The 12946-nt window shown below is 40.0% G+C and overlaps 1 pseudogene; it reads right to left on the reverse strand.

Moving 5' to 3' along the window:
• Positions 1 to 2396: 2396 nt before the first annotated feature.
• LOC131526683 (chemokine XC receptor 1-like) lies at positions 2397 to 5034 on the reverse strand (annotated as a pseudogene).
• Between the last annotated feature and the right edge of the window lie 7912 nt (positions 5035 to 12946).

A 12946-nucleotide genomic window follows, 5' to 3' on the forward strand; every position in this document is an offset into this window, starting at 1 on the left:
GCTTGGCATTGCAGCATGTGTTTTCTGAGAAGTTTAAAAACCTTTTGGCCAGTTGCCTTTATGTTTATATTTATGTATTTATTTGACTGATTTTTAGCGATTCCATTTCCTTAATGATTCTCAGTAAATATTCAGGGGAAAATGCAATTGCACTGCTTCTTTTTCCATTTCAATAAAATATGCATTTTTTAAATTCTTGCTTGAGGTATGAGTACAGACTTTTAATGATTTTCACAGTCTTTTTAGAGGCAGGATACAGAAATGCAATCGAATAACAGGCCTTTATATTGTTTTAAAACCATATTCTATACACAAAAATGTATTAAATTCATTCATGTTTACAAAATTGCTATTGATAAAATGCATATTTATCACATTATCATATGAAGAACTAACCTGATCGTCTACATTCGAAAAATATGAATTTGATTCACTAAAAATAGGTGTCTCTTAACAGTACATTATCTTGCAGTATCACATCAGTCATTATTTTGTGATTTTGCTGTTGCTAATGTCACAGACATACACTGCACCTTTAAGACATTGGATTATTAGTCTGCACATGGAAACACAGACAGTTTATTAACAACTCTGCACATTTCCATATTAAAGCATACAACTGAAGGTAAAATAAGTCACCTGAGCAAACTTCACTGTCGTCTTTTGTTCTTTCCTGGACCGCCTGATGTTGTAGGACCATTAAAATTGAAACACATACCAGAGGACCACACTGAATCAGCCAACCACACATGCCTACTAATGTGCCAAAGCTGCGGTGCAATGAACCATAGAACTGCTGCAAGTCCAACAAACTAACTGGGTAAAATGTATTTATTTTTTGTGACTCATCAAAGTAATGACAGAAGCAATTCTCAGAAACATTCTTCAGTGTAATGGTTCACGCACATGTTTTACAGTTTTTTTTTTTTTAATTGCTTAGACACTAAAAGTGATACTTGAGGCCCACTTAGTGGAACCATTCACTCATATACCTGATCATATACCATATACCTGAAAACTATAAGCACATTACATGCTTTAAACTCAGTTTGAGATAAAACAAACTTTTTACAAAACTCTAAACACAGTTCTCCACTCCTCTCTCTTGTTTAATTTAGGAAACACTAACATTTTAATGCCACACTCATTTACTGATGACCTACATACAGTGATCATGTGTGAAAATACATGTCATTTGTTCACTTAGCAATCAAAACTTGTTTTTTTTTTTTAGAAATAAATTATTTTTATCCCCTTGCATTTCTGTTTACATTGTATCTATATTGTACAAAGTGCTTTATAAATAAAGCTGACTTTCTGACTTGGCTTATATGCATATTCAGTGTGTGAATATGCATATAAGCCACACACACACACACACACACACACATACAGAATATGCATCTGTGTTGTATGCATATATCAGTCTATCTATCTATCTATCTATCTATCTATCTATCTATCTATCTATCTATCTATCTATCTATCTATCTATCTATCATCTGAACATGCAAACAAGCCAAGTCAGAAAGTCAACTTTATTTCTAAAGTGCTTTATACAATATAGATTGTTTCACAGCAGCTTCACAATAGTATCAAATTCACATTCTGCTGTAAAGCAGCTCTAACAAGTCAATTGTGTCATTCTACAGCTCAAGTCAGTTCAGTATTGATTCAGTTCGGTTGCATAACTGTGTAAAATTCTTCAGTTGTACATACATACATTAGGCCTATATACAGTGTATGTGCGAGTGCTATGACAAACTCCTGTTCTTCACTGCACTCTGAACAAGCAAAAGACACACGAGAGTAGTGCCATACATTTTTCACATCTGTGTTTAGTTTGGTGTGTATGTGGCTAATCATTTTATATTTGTGTGTAGAGTTACTTCGCAAAAATACCCTTTTTAGAAGAGTTAAAACAGTTTTCAAAGAAGTGTTTGCTTTTGCAAGATGTGAGTGATGTTTTGCATGTTGTGTGGTTTTGTGTGTAGAGTTTTGAGGAATGCAGCCATAGTTTCAAAAACTGTGTGTAAGCATTTTGAAAAAAACTGTAAAAGAATTCAGTTAGCCAAGTCTGTAAATAAATCAGTTTATGAACTTTGGAAAATGTGATTACTGATTATTTATATACAAACCAAAAACATTATAATTATTATTGTTGTTGTTTAAGAAAAAAATAATTGGAAAAATTTCAATTCTAGTAGCACATAATGTGAAATGCATGGATGCAAAGATGTTTTGTTAATCAAAGTTGCTTGCAGGAAATACCCAAAGAAACCACAATGAGAGCATGAGGTTACAGCAAACATACAGGCGTTTTTCATTGGATTTATTTACTTGAAAAACAGTATGTACACTATACAGGTATAATGTTAAGCAACCTGGTCTATGCCATGAGACCAGGTAGATTTTAAGATCAGAGTAAAGTTATTAGGTTAGTCCTCACCAGTGTCCACATCCTGACAGATGTTTCCTACTTGATAGGTTTTCCGTTTTTCACCATGTTCACCATGGTGGTTGTACATACCCTTTCAAATGGTACAGATAAGAACAATTTAGGTAATAATATGTACTTTAAAAGGTGACAGCGTTGTATCTTTTTTTTCAGAGAGTGAACAAAGCTGGAGGAAAAGGCTTAGAAAGGAGAAGACGTCAGACATAGATCACAGAGCCAACAGCAATGTGTTTGGGTGCAATTTATTCTTATTGTTTATGACTCATAAATTACTAAATTAATTACAGAAATAAGGCCTAGTTTTGCAGTGAAATAGCTAATGCATGTTTCCTAAAACATGAATAAATCATAACTATTGAAGGATATATGATAATGATTTTCAGAAACACCGGAAAAAAAATTAGTGTAGAAAATATTTTCAGACATAAATTGCTAGTAAATTTCAAAATACATAAATTAATACATACAACACACTCACATACATATCATTTAACATTCTCCAGTAATATTTGTTTTTATTTAAATTGCATATGCTATGTATTTTTTTAAATCTCTTTTTAAATTTTTTTTTTTGTTATTAAAGCTGTTAATCTAAAATCCACTTATCCAACTGAAAAAATACAAAAAATACAAATAATGTGAAAAACATGCACAACAAAAATGTTTTTGTTCATCATTTCACAAGTTCACACTTACATATAATAAATAGAATAAGGTTTATGCATATTTGGCGTGCTGTCCAAGGGGAGGGCTCCGAGCTCGGAACTTTGGCCTGAACCCAGAGTACCCCCCTACAGGTTAGGACAGGAATAGTTGTAAGTGTGGAGAGGTAAGTCTGCTGTGTATATATCTACACACCTCTTATCTTGTTAACTGGGTTGATTACTGATTGTGCTCTTCTCTTGTTAATTAGGTTAATTATCTGAACGTGCTCCTCCTGAACTTTGTTAATAAAACATCATTTGTTGCGTCAATAAGTAATGTATAAAAGAAAGCAAATATATAATGCAAATCAATTTAACAGTAAATGTATATAACAACTTCTTGTAAGATTGCATCACAGATTTTAAGAGCTTTTCACATGCAATTTCAGTGATCAATTTATTGTATAGACACTTTACATTGCATTCATTTTGTTGATGAAAATCAGTATATGCAATGTTTTTTTTTTAAGCGTAGGGAGCTAAAACATAGATATTTCTTCACCATTGGAGTAAATAAGCCTGCTTTGTCGATTCTGAGACTCTGTGTTGTTCCTACAGAAATTTTTGATATATATTATTTCCGTGAGAACATAAAACACAGGATTCAGGCAGCAGTGTGAGAAAGCCACCATCCGAGAGACGTACATCAAATAGTCTATAGATTCACTCAGCTTACAATCACTAAAAGGAGAGATTTTCCACGAAATCAGAGAGTCCAGAAATATGGCCACGTTGTACGGCCCCCATCCCAAGAAAAAAAACACCACAATGAAGAGGATGAGCTGCACCGTCTTTCTACGAGTGTGAGATGTTGGTCGAAGCAGCCGTCCCAAGATCACAGTGTAGCAAAATGCAATGATCGCAAAAGCTATAATGAAAAAGGGTTTTGCAAGTATGTACTTGACAATTTCCAATTTATTTCACCAGCAAAATCACAGAGCAGAACTGCATTGGTGCTGTTGTTTTGAGCATCCATGAATGCATCAGTGGGGTTGTACACAACTGAGTTGAACCTGGCTTGTGGGATAGCAGCACAAAGACTGATGATCCAGATGACTATTGATGTCGCATAGCAGTGCAGACTCTTCCTAGACATGACCACTGACATGGGATGAACCACGGCCATGTAGCGGTGGATGGTCAAAACCGTCAGGAAGATGATGCTGCTGTAATATCCCGTGTAGAACACAAAGTTAACTGCTTTGCAAGCAGGATCTCCAAGAGTCCAGCCATACATGTAGTAGTAGGCCCAGAAGGGCAGCCCAAAAGTGAAAATCAGATCAGAGAGAGCCAGATTGAACAGAAATGTGTTGGTGAGGGATTTCAGATTTTCATACTTCACAAGGACCCACAGAACGATGATGATGAAAATGACTGGAGTGATGGCTGTCGCAAACTGGACAGCATTTTTCTTGAGACAGATGTCGTCATTGGTAAAATTGTAATCATAATAGTCTAAAGTGGATATTTCATACTGATATTCAGTGATTGGTTGGGCTTTCATCTTGATGCATAAATGTACACTGAAAACAAATTGGAGATAATTTTCAATCAGAAAATTTCACGATTACAAAAAACAACAATAAAACAGAAAAACAGCAAGTAACACACTGTATTAAATCTATCTATCTATCTATCTGATCTGAAAAACTTAAATATTAAACATTAACCAACTGAAGAAATAATCAATGATTGCATTGATAATTATTGCACATATTTTTCATGTGAACTTCAGAAGTATTTAGAGCATAACACTAATGCAAATATAACATTTATTTTACTATATTTCAGTGGAAGCCATTTTTCTATGTTGTTTCCCTTCTGAGTTATCACTTACCTTTATAAAATTCTCCAGAGAAATTACACTATAATTGTTTATTGCAGACTGAGTGTTAAATCTAAAAACGATGAAACTTTCTAGATGGGTTAGATGTACCTATTAGAGTATCAGTAAAGAGTACAACCCACCAATAAATGATGCTCAGACACCCCCATCCTCAAAACCAAAACCAATAGGTCCATGTCCTATTTACTGTTCCTTAATAATCTACCATAAATTCATTTGCAAGACCTGGACAGGCCTTTCCCTTAGTCAAAAATGAATTGAATCATAAAAGATGAATAAAAATCACACCGAGTTAGCATATGCATGCATATATATATATATATATATATATAGTGACGGGAGGAGCCAACGACAGACACAGTGGGTGTGGCGTCAGGCCTCGGAGAGGCTTTTATTAAACAAAAATCAATAAAATAAAGTGTCCAGGGGGAAGAAGTGTCCACACGAAACAGGGAATCTGGTGTCCTCGTTGTGCTGCGGGGCTCGTGAAGGAGGGCAGTGTTCCGGAAGGGAAGGGTCCAGGCAAGGGGCGGAGTCTGGTGGCCGCACGCGCTCCCGCTCTGGTCCGGGGCACGAGGGGCGGCGGCTTGTCTTGAGCGGCGGCTCTTCCTCTTCCTTCCGCGGCCTTTGGCGGGACTTTGGACGGCCCGGCCTCCTGGCCCGTCGGCCGTAATACGGGTGCGGTTCTCACGCTGACTCTGGCGGTTCCGCGACTTACATCCTCGGTGGCGCGACGTCCCTCAACGCACCCTTCCTGGACCCACGAGGACACTAGCGTGCATGCACGGGGGAAGAGACCGATCTCTCGAGGAGAGGCGCGCTTGGCATTTAAACAGCGGCGGTGATGAGGCTTCATTCCGTTCAGCTGTGCCTCATCACACGCCGCCAGCCCTCGCTGTTCCTACGCCCCTCCTCTCTCACACACCCACTGCCATCGGGAGCCTGGTGAAGGGCGGCGAATACGGCACGGGGTGGTGATGATAATGAGGGGGAGGGCCACCGACTCGTCACAATATATACACACACACACACACACACACACATATACATACAGTGGGGCAAAAAAGTATTTAGTCAGCCACCAATTGTGCAAGTTCTCCCACTTAAAAAGATGAGAGAGGCCTGTAATTTTCATCATAGGTATACCTCAACTATGAGAGACAAAATGAGAAAAAAAAATCCAGAAAATCACATTGTAGGATTTTTAAAGTATTGGTAAATTCCTCGGTAAAATAAGTATTTGGTCACCTACAAACAAGCAAGATTTCTGGCTCTCACAGACCTGTAACTTCTTCTTTAAGAGGCTCCTCTGTCCTCCACTCCTTACCTGTATTAATGGCATCTGTTTGAACTCGTTATCAGTATAAAAGACACCTGTCCACAACCTCAAACAGTCCAACTCCAAACTCCACCATGGCCAAGACCAAAGAGCTGTCAAAGGACACCAAAAACAAAATTGTAGACCTGCACCAGGCTGGGAAGACTGAATCTGCAATAGGTAAGCAGCTTGGTGTGAATAAATCAACTGTGGGAGCAATTATTAGAAAATGGAAGACATACAAGACCACTGATAATCTCCCTCGATCTGGGTCTCCACGCAAGATCTCACCCCGTGGGGTCAAAATGATCACAAGAACTGTGAGCAAAAATCCCAGAACCACACGGGGGACCTAGTGAATGACCTGCAGAGAGCTGGGACCAAAGTAACAAAGGCTACCATCAGTAACACACTGCGCCGCCAGGGACTCAAATCCTGCAGTGCCAGGCGTGTCCCCTGCTTAAGCCAGTACATGTCCGGGCCCGTCTGAAGTTTGCTAGAGAGCATTTGGATGATCCAGAAGAGGATTGGGAGAATGTCATATGGTCAGATGAAACCAAAATATAACTTTTTGGTAAAAACTCAACTTGTCGTGTTTGGAGGAGAAAGAATGCTGAGTTGCATCCAAAGAACACCATACCTACTGTGAAGCATGGGGTGGAAACATCATGCTTTGGGGCCGTTTTTCTGCAAAGGGACCAGGACGACTGATCCGTAAACGAAAGAATGAATGGGGCCATGTATCGTGAGATTTTGAGTGAAAACCTCCTTCCATCAGCAAGGGCATTGAAGATGAAACGTGGCTGGGTCTTTCAGCATGACAATGATCCCAAACACACCGCCTGGCAACGAAGGAGTGGCTTCGTAAAAGCATTTCAAGGTCCTGGAGTGGCCTAGCCAGTCTCCAGATCTCAACCCCATCGAAAATCTTTGGAGTCCGTGTTGCCCAGCGACAGCCCCAAAACATTACTGCTCTAGAGGAGATCTGCATGGAGGAATGGGCCAAAATACCAGCAACAGTGTGTGAAAACCTTGTGAAGACTTACAGAAAACGTTTGACCTCTGTCATTGCCAACAAAGGGTATATAATAAAGTATTGAGATGAAATTTTGTTATTGACCAAATACTTATTTTCCACCATAATTTGCAAATAAATTCTTTAAAAATCCTACAATGTGATTTTTCTGGATTTTTTTCCCCTCGTTTCGTCTCTCATAGTTGAGGTATACCTATGATGAAAATTACGGGCCTCTCTCATCTTTTTAAGTGGGAGAACTTGCACAATTGGTGGCTGACTAAATACTTTTTTGCCCCACTGTATATCAAATATGGATTGGGTTGTATTATTAATGTATTATTAATATAAAACTTAAAATAAGACTGTATGCATCAGCCCTGTTACTCTCATCTCTTTTTGAAAACACCTGCTTCATAAAATGACTCTACAGAAACACTTGATAAATTGATTAGTTATACGGTAACACTTAGCACATGTTAAATCATAACATATATTTGTCAGTGGTGACTATTTGTCTATATTTATTTTGCTGAATTGTAGCAATTATAGTTCCTTATCACTTGTCAACAAAACTACATTGCTTCTTTTTTCATTTCAATAAAATATACATTTTAAACTATTCTTGCAAAAGACAGACTTTTAATGACTTTTCAGTCTTTTTAGAGGCAGGATACAGTAAATTCAATCCAAAAACAGGCCTTTGTATTGTTGTAAAACTACATACAATAGGCCTACACATAAATGTGAAAATGTATTAAATTCATACATGCATATAAAATGTATATTTAACACATTGTCAATATGATATAATATAATATAACTCGATCATCTACATTTGATAAGTATATGTTTGATTCACTAAAAAGAAGTGGTTCATTACATTATCTTGCAGTATCATAACAGTCATTATTTTGTGAATTTTGTTTGCTGTTGCTAATGGCACAGACATACACACTACACCTATAAGATATTGGATTATTAGTCTGCATGTGGTAACAGACAATTTATTAACAATGCTACACTAATTCCATGTTAAAGCATACAAATAAAGGTAAACTAATTCACCTGATTAAACTTCACTGTCGTCTTTTGTTCTTTCCTGGACCGTCTGATGTTATAGTACCAATAAAATCAAAACACACAAATAACGAAAAAACATACCAGACGACCACACAGAATCAGCCAACCACATATGCTTACTAAAGTGTAAAAGCTGCGGTGGACTGAAATATAGAACTGATGCAAGTACAAGAAACTAGCAGTGATGATGTTGGGTAAAATGTATTTTTATTTTTTGTGACTCTCAAAAGTTGTGACAGAAAAAGGCCCAGCAACATTCTTCCAACCATTCAGAACGTGACACAAAGAACAAGGGAACCAATAGCATGAAGACATGAGGGCAAGGGAAGCAAACAGGAACCGTGACTAAACTTCAAAATAAAAGACATGAAAACATGAACCCAAAAACAAAACCCCACATTACATATCCCCCCCTCTAAGGGAGGCTCCAGATGCCCGAACAAAACACCCAACCCAAACAAAACCCAAAAAGTCCAGGAGGGTGCTGGAGCGGAGGTGGAACTGGGGAACAGGACCTGGATCATGGCATGGCAGCGGATCGGGACTGTGGAGCAATGGTGGACCTGAACCGTGGAGCAGTGGCAGATCGTGGAACAGTGGAGGGCCAGGGCCATGGAGCAAAGGCAGACTGTGGAACGGTGACGGGCCTGGGCCATGGAACAGAGGCAGACAGTGAACCCGTGGAGTAGAAGTCCGCCATGTCCAGATCCAGAGGTGCTTGGAGCCATGGCGGAACAGGCAGAGCAGGGAGCCATGGCGGAGCAGAGAGAGCAGGTATCCACCAAGGTGGATCAGGCAATACTGAAACAGAGAGCATGGATAGGTTAGCAGTGGCCTCAGTGGCCATAACAGAACAGGCAGAGAACTCATGGACGGCCTCCGTGGCCATGACAGGACAGGCAGTGAGTTCATGAATGGCCTCCATAGCCGTGACAGGACAGGCAGTGAGTTCATGAGTGGGCGCCACCACCTCGGGAGGTTCTGCAGCGGAAGCCGCCACCTCTGGTGGTTCTGCAGTGAACGACACCTCTGGAGGCACTGGAGTGGATGCATGGACAGGAGAGGCCTCTGGAGCAGACTAATGGACAGGACAGGCCTCTGGAGCAGACTCGTGGACAGGAGAGGCCTCAGGAGTATACTCGTGGACAGGAGAGGCCTCAGGAGCACAGTGTGCCGCCCACACGCTCAAAATGGCGACCACCATGACAGGAAGCACTGAGGTTAGGGCAACAGTCTCTGTAATAGCCTGTCCTGAGGCCCCGGGGATGCTAGCTGCTTGCACTGACATCAGTGGTGGGTCCATCACACTGGCAATCAGTCCTGGCCCTAGCTCCGCATCTGCAGGAGCAGATTTTGTGCTATAGCCCCCCCACAAAAATCCTTAGGGGAAACTTGCTTGGCAGCAGTGGCGTGACGAGGCTCAGGTGCATGGCGGCAATCTCACCCGGCGTAGCAGGCTTGACGTGAGCAGACTCTGAAATTGCGGCCATGTTATGGCAAGACTCTGGAAGATCAGCTGAGATGTGACGAGACTCTGGAAGATCAGCTGTCACATGAAAAGACTCTAGAACGGCGGCCATTTTGCGAAGAGACTCTTGAGTGGCGGAAATCTTGCAACGAAGATCTTGAATGGTGGCCATGTTGTGAAGAATCTCTTGAGTGGCTGGCATGACGTGAGCAGGCCCTGGAGAAGCAGACATGATGTGATCAGGCTTTGACTTGGCAGATGTGACGTGAGCAGGCTTCGAAGTAGCAGGCACGACGTGAACAACACCAGAGAAGACAGTCGGGACGTGAGTATGCTCTGGTGCAAAGGGTACAGCACAGTTGCGGGTGTAAGAATTACAGAACCTCAGGCACTTTGAACTTCTGAGATGGACAACACACACACACACACACACAAAATGTATTAACATACAGACATCTGTTCCCACATCCCACTGAGAGAATGCGGGAAAACACATCTCTCACATACGCATCAGTTCCTTTTCATCCCCTTCCGTCCCCTCACCCATCCTTCCCTTCACTCAACTCACTCAGAATGGTCAATAGTAGAATATAAATGTTATACATGAATGCAATTGATATTTACAGTCATGTTTGGTATCATTTGAATTGTCTCCGGGCGTCTGGTACAATGGTCTCATTCTTACAAGTAAACTAAAAGATAATACAGATCCTAAGAGTTTAGAGATACTTTACATACTGTAGAGGGCGGGTCAGTTCCCAGTGCTTTTCATGCAAAATTACCTTTTGTCCCAAAAGGTGTTAACTCGATCAATACAAATTCCAATTGTTAGCTCCTGTCTCCATCTCAGGGGATGTTGGTCTTGGTCTGAAGTACTTAAGGAAATGTTGCGAAAGGATCTGGGTCTTCTGTAGCCGGAATGAGCCCATAGGATAAAGGGTGTTCACACACTTCATACTACTGTATGTATTTTTCTCAAGTCAGGTATGCTTACTCTTAGATTCATCTTTGAGATTTTAATATTTTGTATTGATTTGATATCTTTGAATTGGCTGTATAATTGGCATAATACGTATTTACTTGACTGATAATGAATTGTTACATTTGATTTTATTCTGATTTACCCTGTAATTATTGACTCTAGTAGATTACGTTGTATCCTTGTTACCACATTTCCTTGCTCAGGTTAGTAACGGACTAAGATTCAGTTGAGATGGAGCATAGGGCGCACCACCTGTATCTTTAGAGATCCGGCTAACACTTGTTGTGTACAAGTGTACTTAGATTGTAAGGGATTGGAATTTCCATTTAGTTCAACTGGATGTTGTTCGACCAACCTAAATAGGGTGAGCCTAACCTCTGTTTATTGTAATATTATTCTAGCTAAGTGTACATGGGTAAACCATAGTGTTGGGGTAGTGTTGCTTTACTCAAGTGTGTACAAATCTATGGGGGCTAATTTACATTTACATTTATGCATTTGGCAGACGCTTTTATCCAAAGCGACTTACATTGCATTCAAGTTACAGTTTTTACATTTTATCAGCTCTTGCTTTCCCTGGGAATCAAACCCATGATCTTGGCGTTGCTAGCGCCATGCTCTACTATTTGAGCTAATTAAAGGTACTTTTAGAATGAGCAAGCATAGAAGCGTCCGTCTAAAGTATTAGCCAATTACCTCTGTCTAATAAACAAGACTGATGAGAATGTGACCGTAAGATACGCTAACGGCCGAAGCGATATCTTTGAGTGACATGAGCACCCGAATGAACGAGTACAATAATAGTAAAGAGTTAACTAGAATAATCAAATGCCATAATGATAATAATAATTAGAAATGAACAAATAATCAATTGGCATTTCAATCTAAATTAGAGGTCATAATAAAATGGAGTCAGATTTGAATTTAACCTAAATTTAATAACTTTGCACGCTGAAAAGGCCGAACACGCAAGAAACCTTCATCCACCATTGGATACCTTCTTTGGGCCAAGTGCGTGGACCTTACACGGGGCTCCTCATCCGCAACTCCCACAGTAAGAGGTGACCCAGCCAACAACAGAACAAAGTCAATATATTGTTCCAATGTCCAACAAATAGTTCCCCCTGGCAAACTTGAATGAAGGGGTTCATCGACACAGAAACGAAAAATGTCTTTGAGGGTCACGTCATTAAAATCCACCAAGTGACATACCTCACAAAAATCAGCCACATACTCCTCTATAGCCCGGCCACCCTGACGCAGGCAGAGGAGACGTGAAACTGCTGGGTTCATAGTTCTGGTCGTGTACAGGTGCTGGTCATATAATTAGAATATCATCAAAAAGTTGATTTATTTCACTAATTCCATTCAAAAAGTGAAACTTGTATATTATATTCATTCATTACACACAGACTGATATATTTCAAATGTTTATTTCTTTTAATTTTGATGATTAGAGCTTACAGCTCATGAAAGTCAAAAATCAGTATCTCAAAATATTAGAATATTTACATTTGAGTTTGAATAAATGACCATCCCTACAGTATAAATTCTGTGTATCTCTTGTTCTTTGAAACCACAATAATGGGGAAGACTGCTGACTTGGCAATGACCCAGAAGATGAACATTGACACCCTCCACAAAGAGGGTAAGTCACAGAAGGTCATTACTGAAAGATGTGGCTGTTTACAGAGTGCTGTATCAAAGCATATTAAATGCAAAGTTGACTGGAAGGAAGAATTTGGGTAGGAAAAGGTGCACAAGCATCAGGGATGACCGCAAGCTTGAGAATACAGTCAAGCAAAGCCGATTCAAACACTTGTGAGAGCTTCACAAGGAGAGAACTGAAGCTGGAGTCAGTGCATCAAGAGTCACCACGCTCAGACGTCTTCAGGAAAAGGGCTACCAAGCCACTTCTGAACCAGAGACAACGTCAGAAGCATCTTAACTGGGCTGTGGAGAAAAAGAACTGGACTGTTGCTCAGTGGTCCAAAGTCCTCTTTTCAGATGAAAGTAAATTTTACATTTCATTTGGAAATCAAGGTCCCAGAGTCTGAAGGAAGAGTGGAGAG

Source organism: Onychostoma macrolepis, chromosome 02, assembly GCF_012432095.1.
Source record: "Onychostoma macrolepis isolate SWU-2019 chromosome 02, ASM1243209v1, whole genome shotgun sequence".
NCBI classification, from domain to species: Eukaryota; Metazoa; Chordata; class Actinopteri; order Cypriniformes; family Cyprinidae; genus Onychostoma; species Onychostoma macrolepis.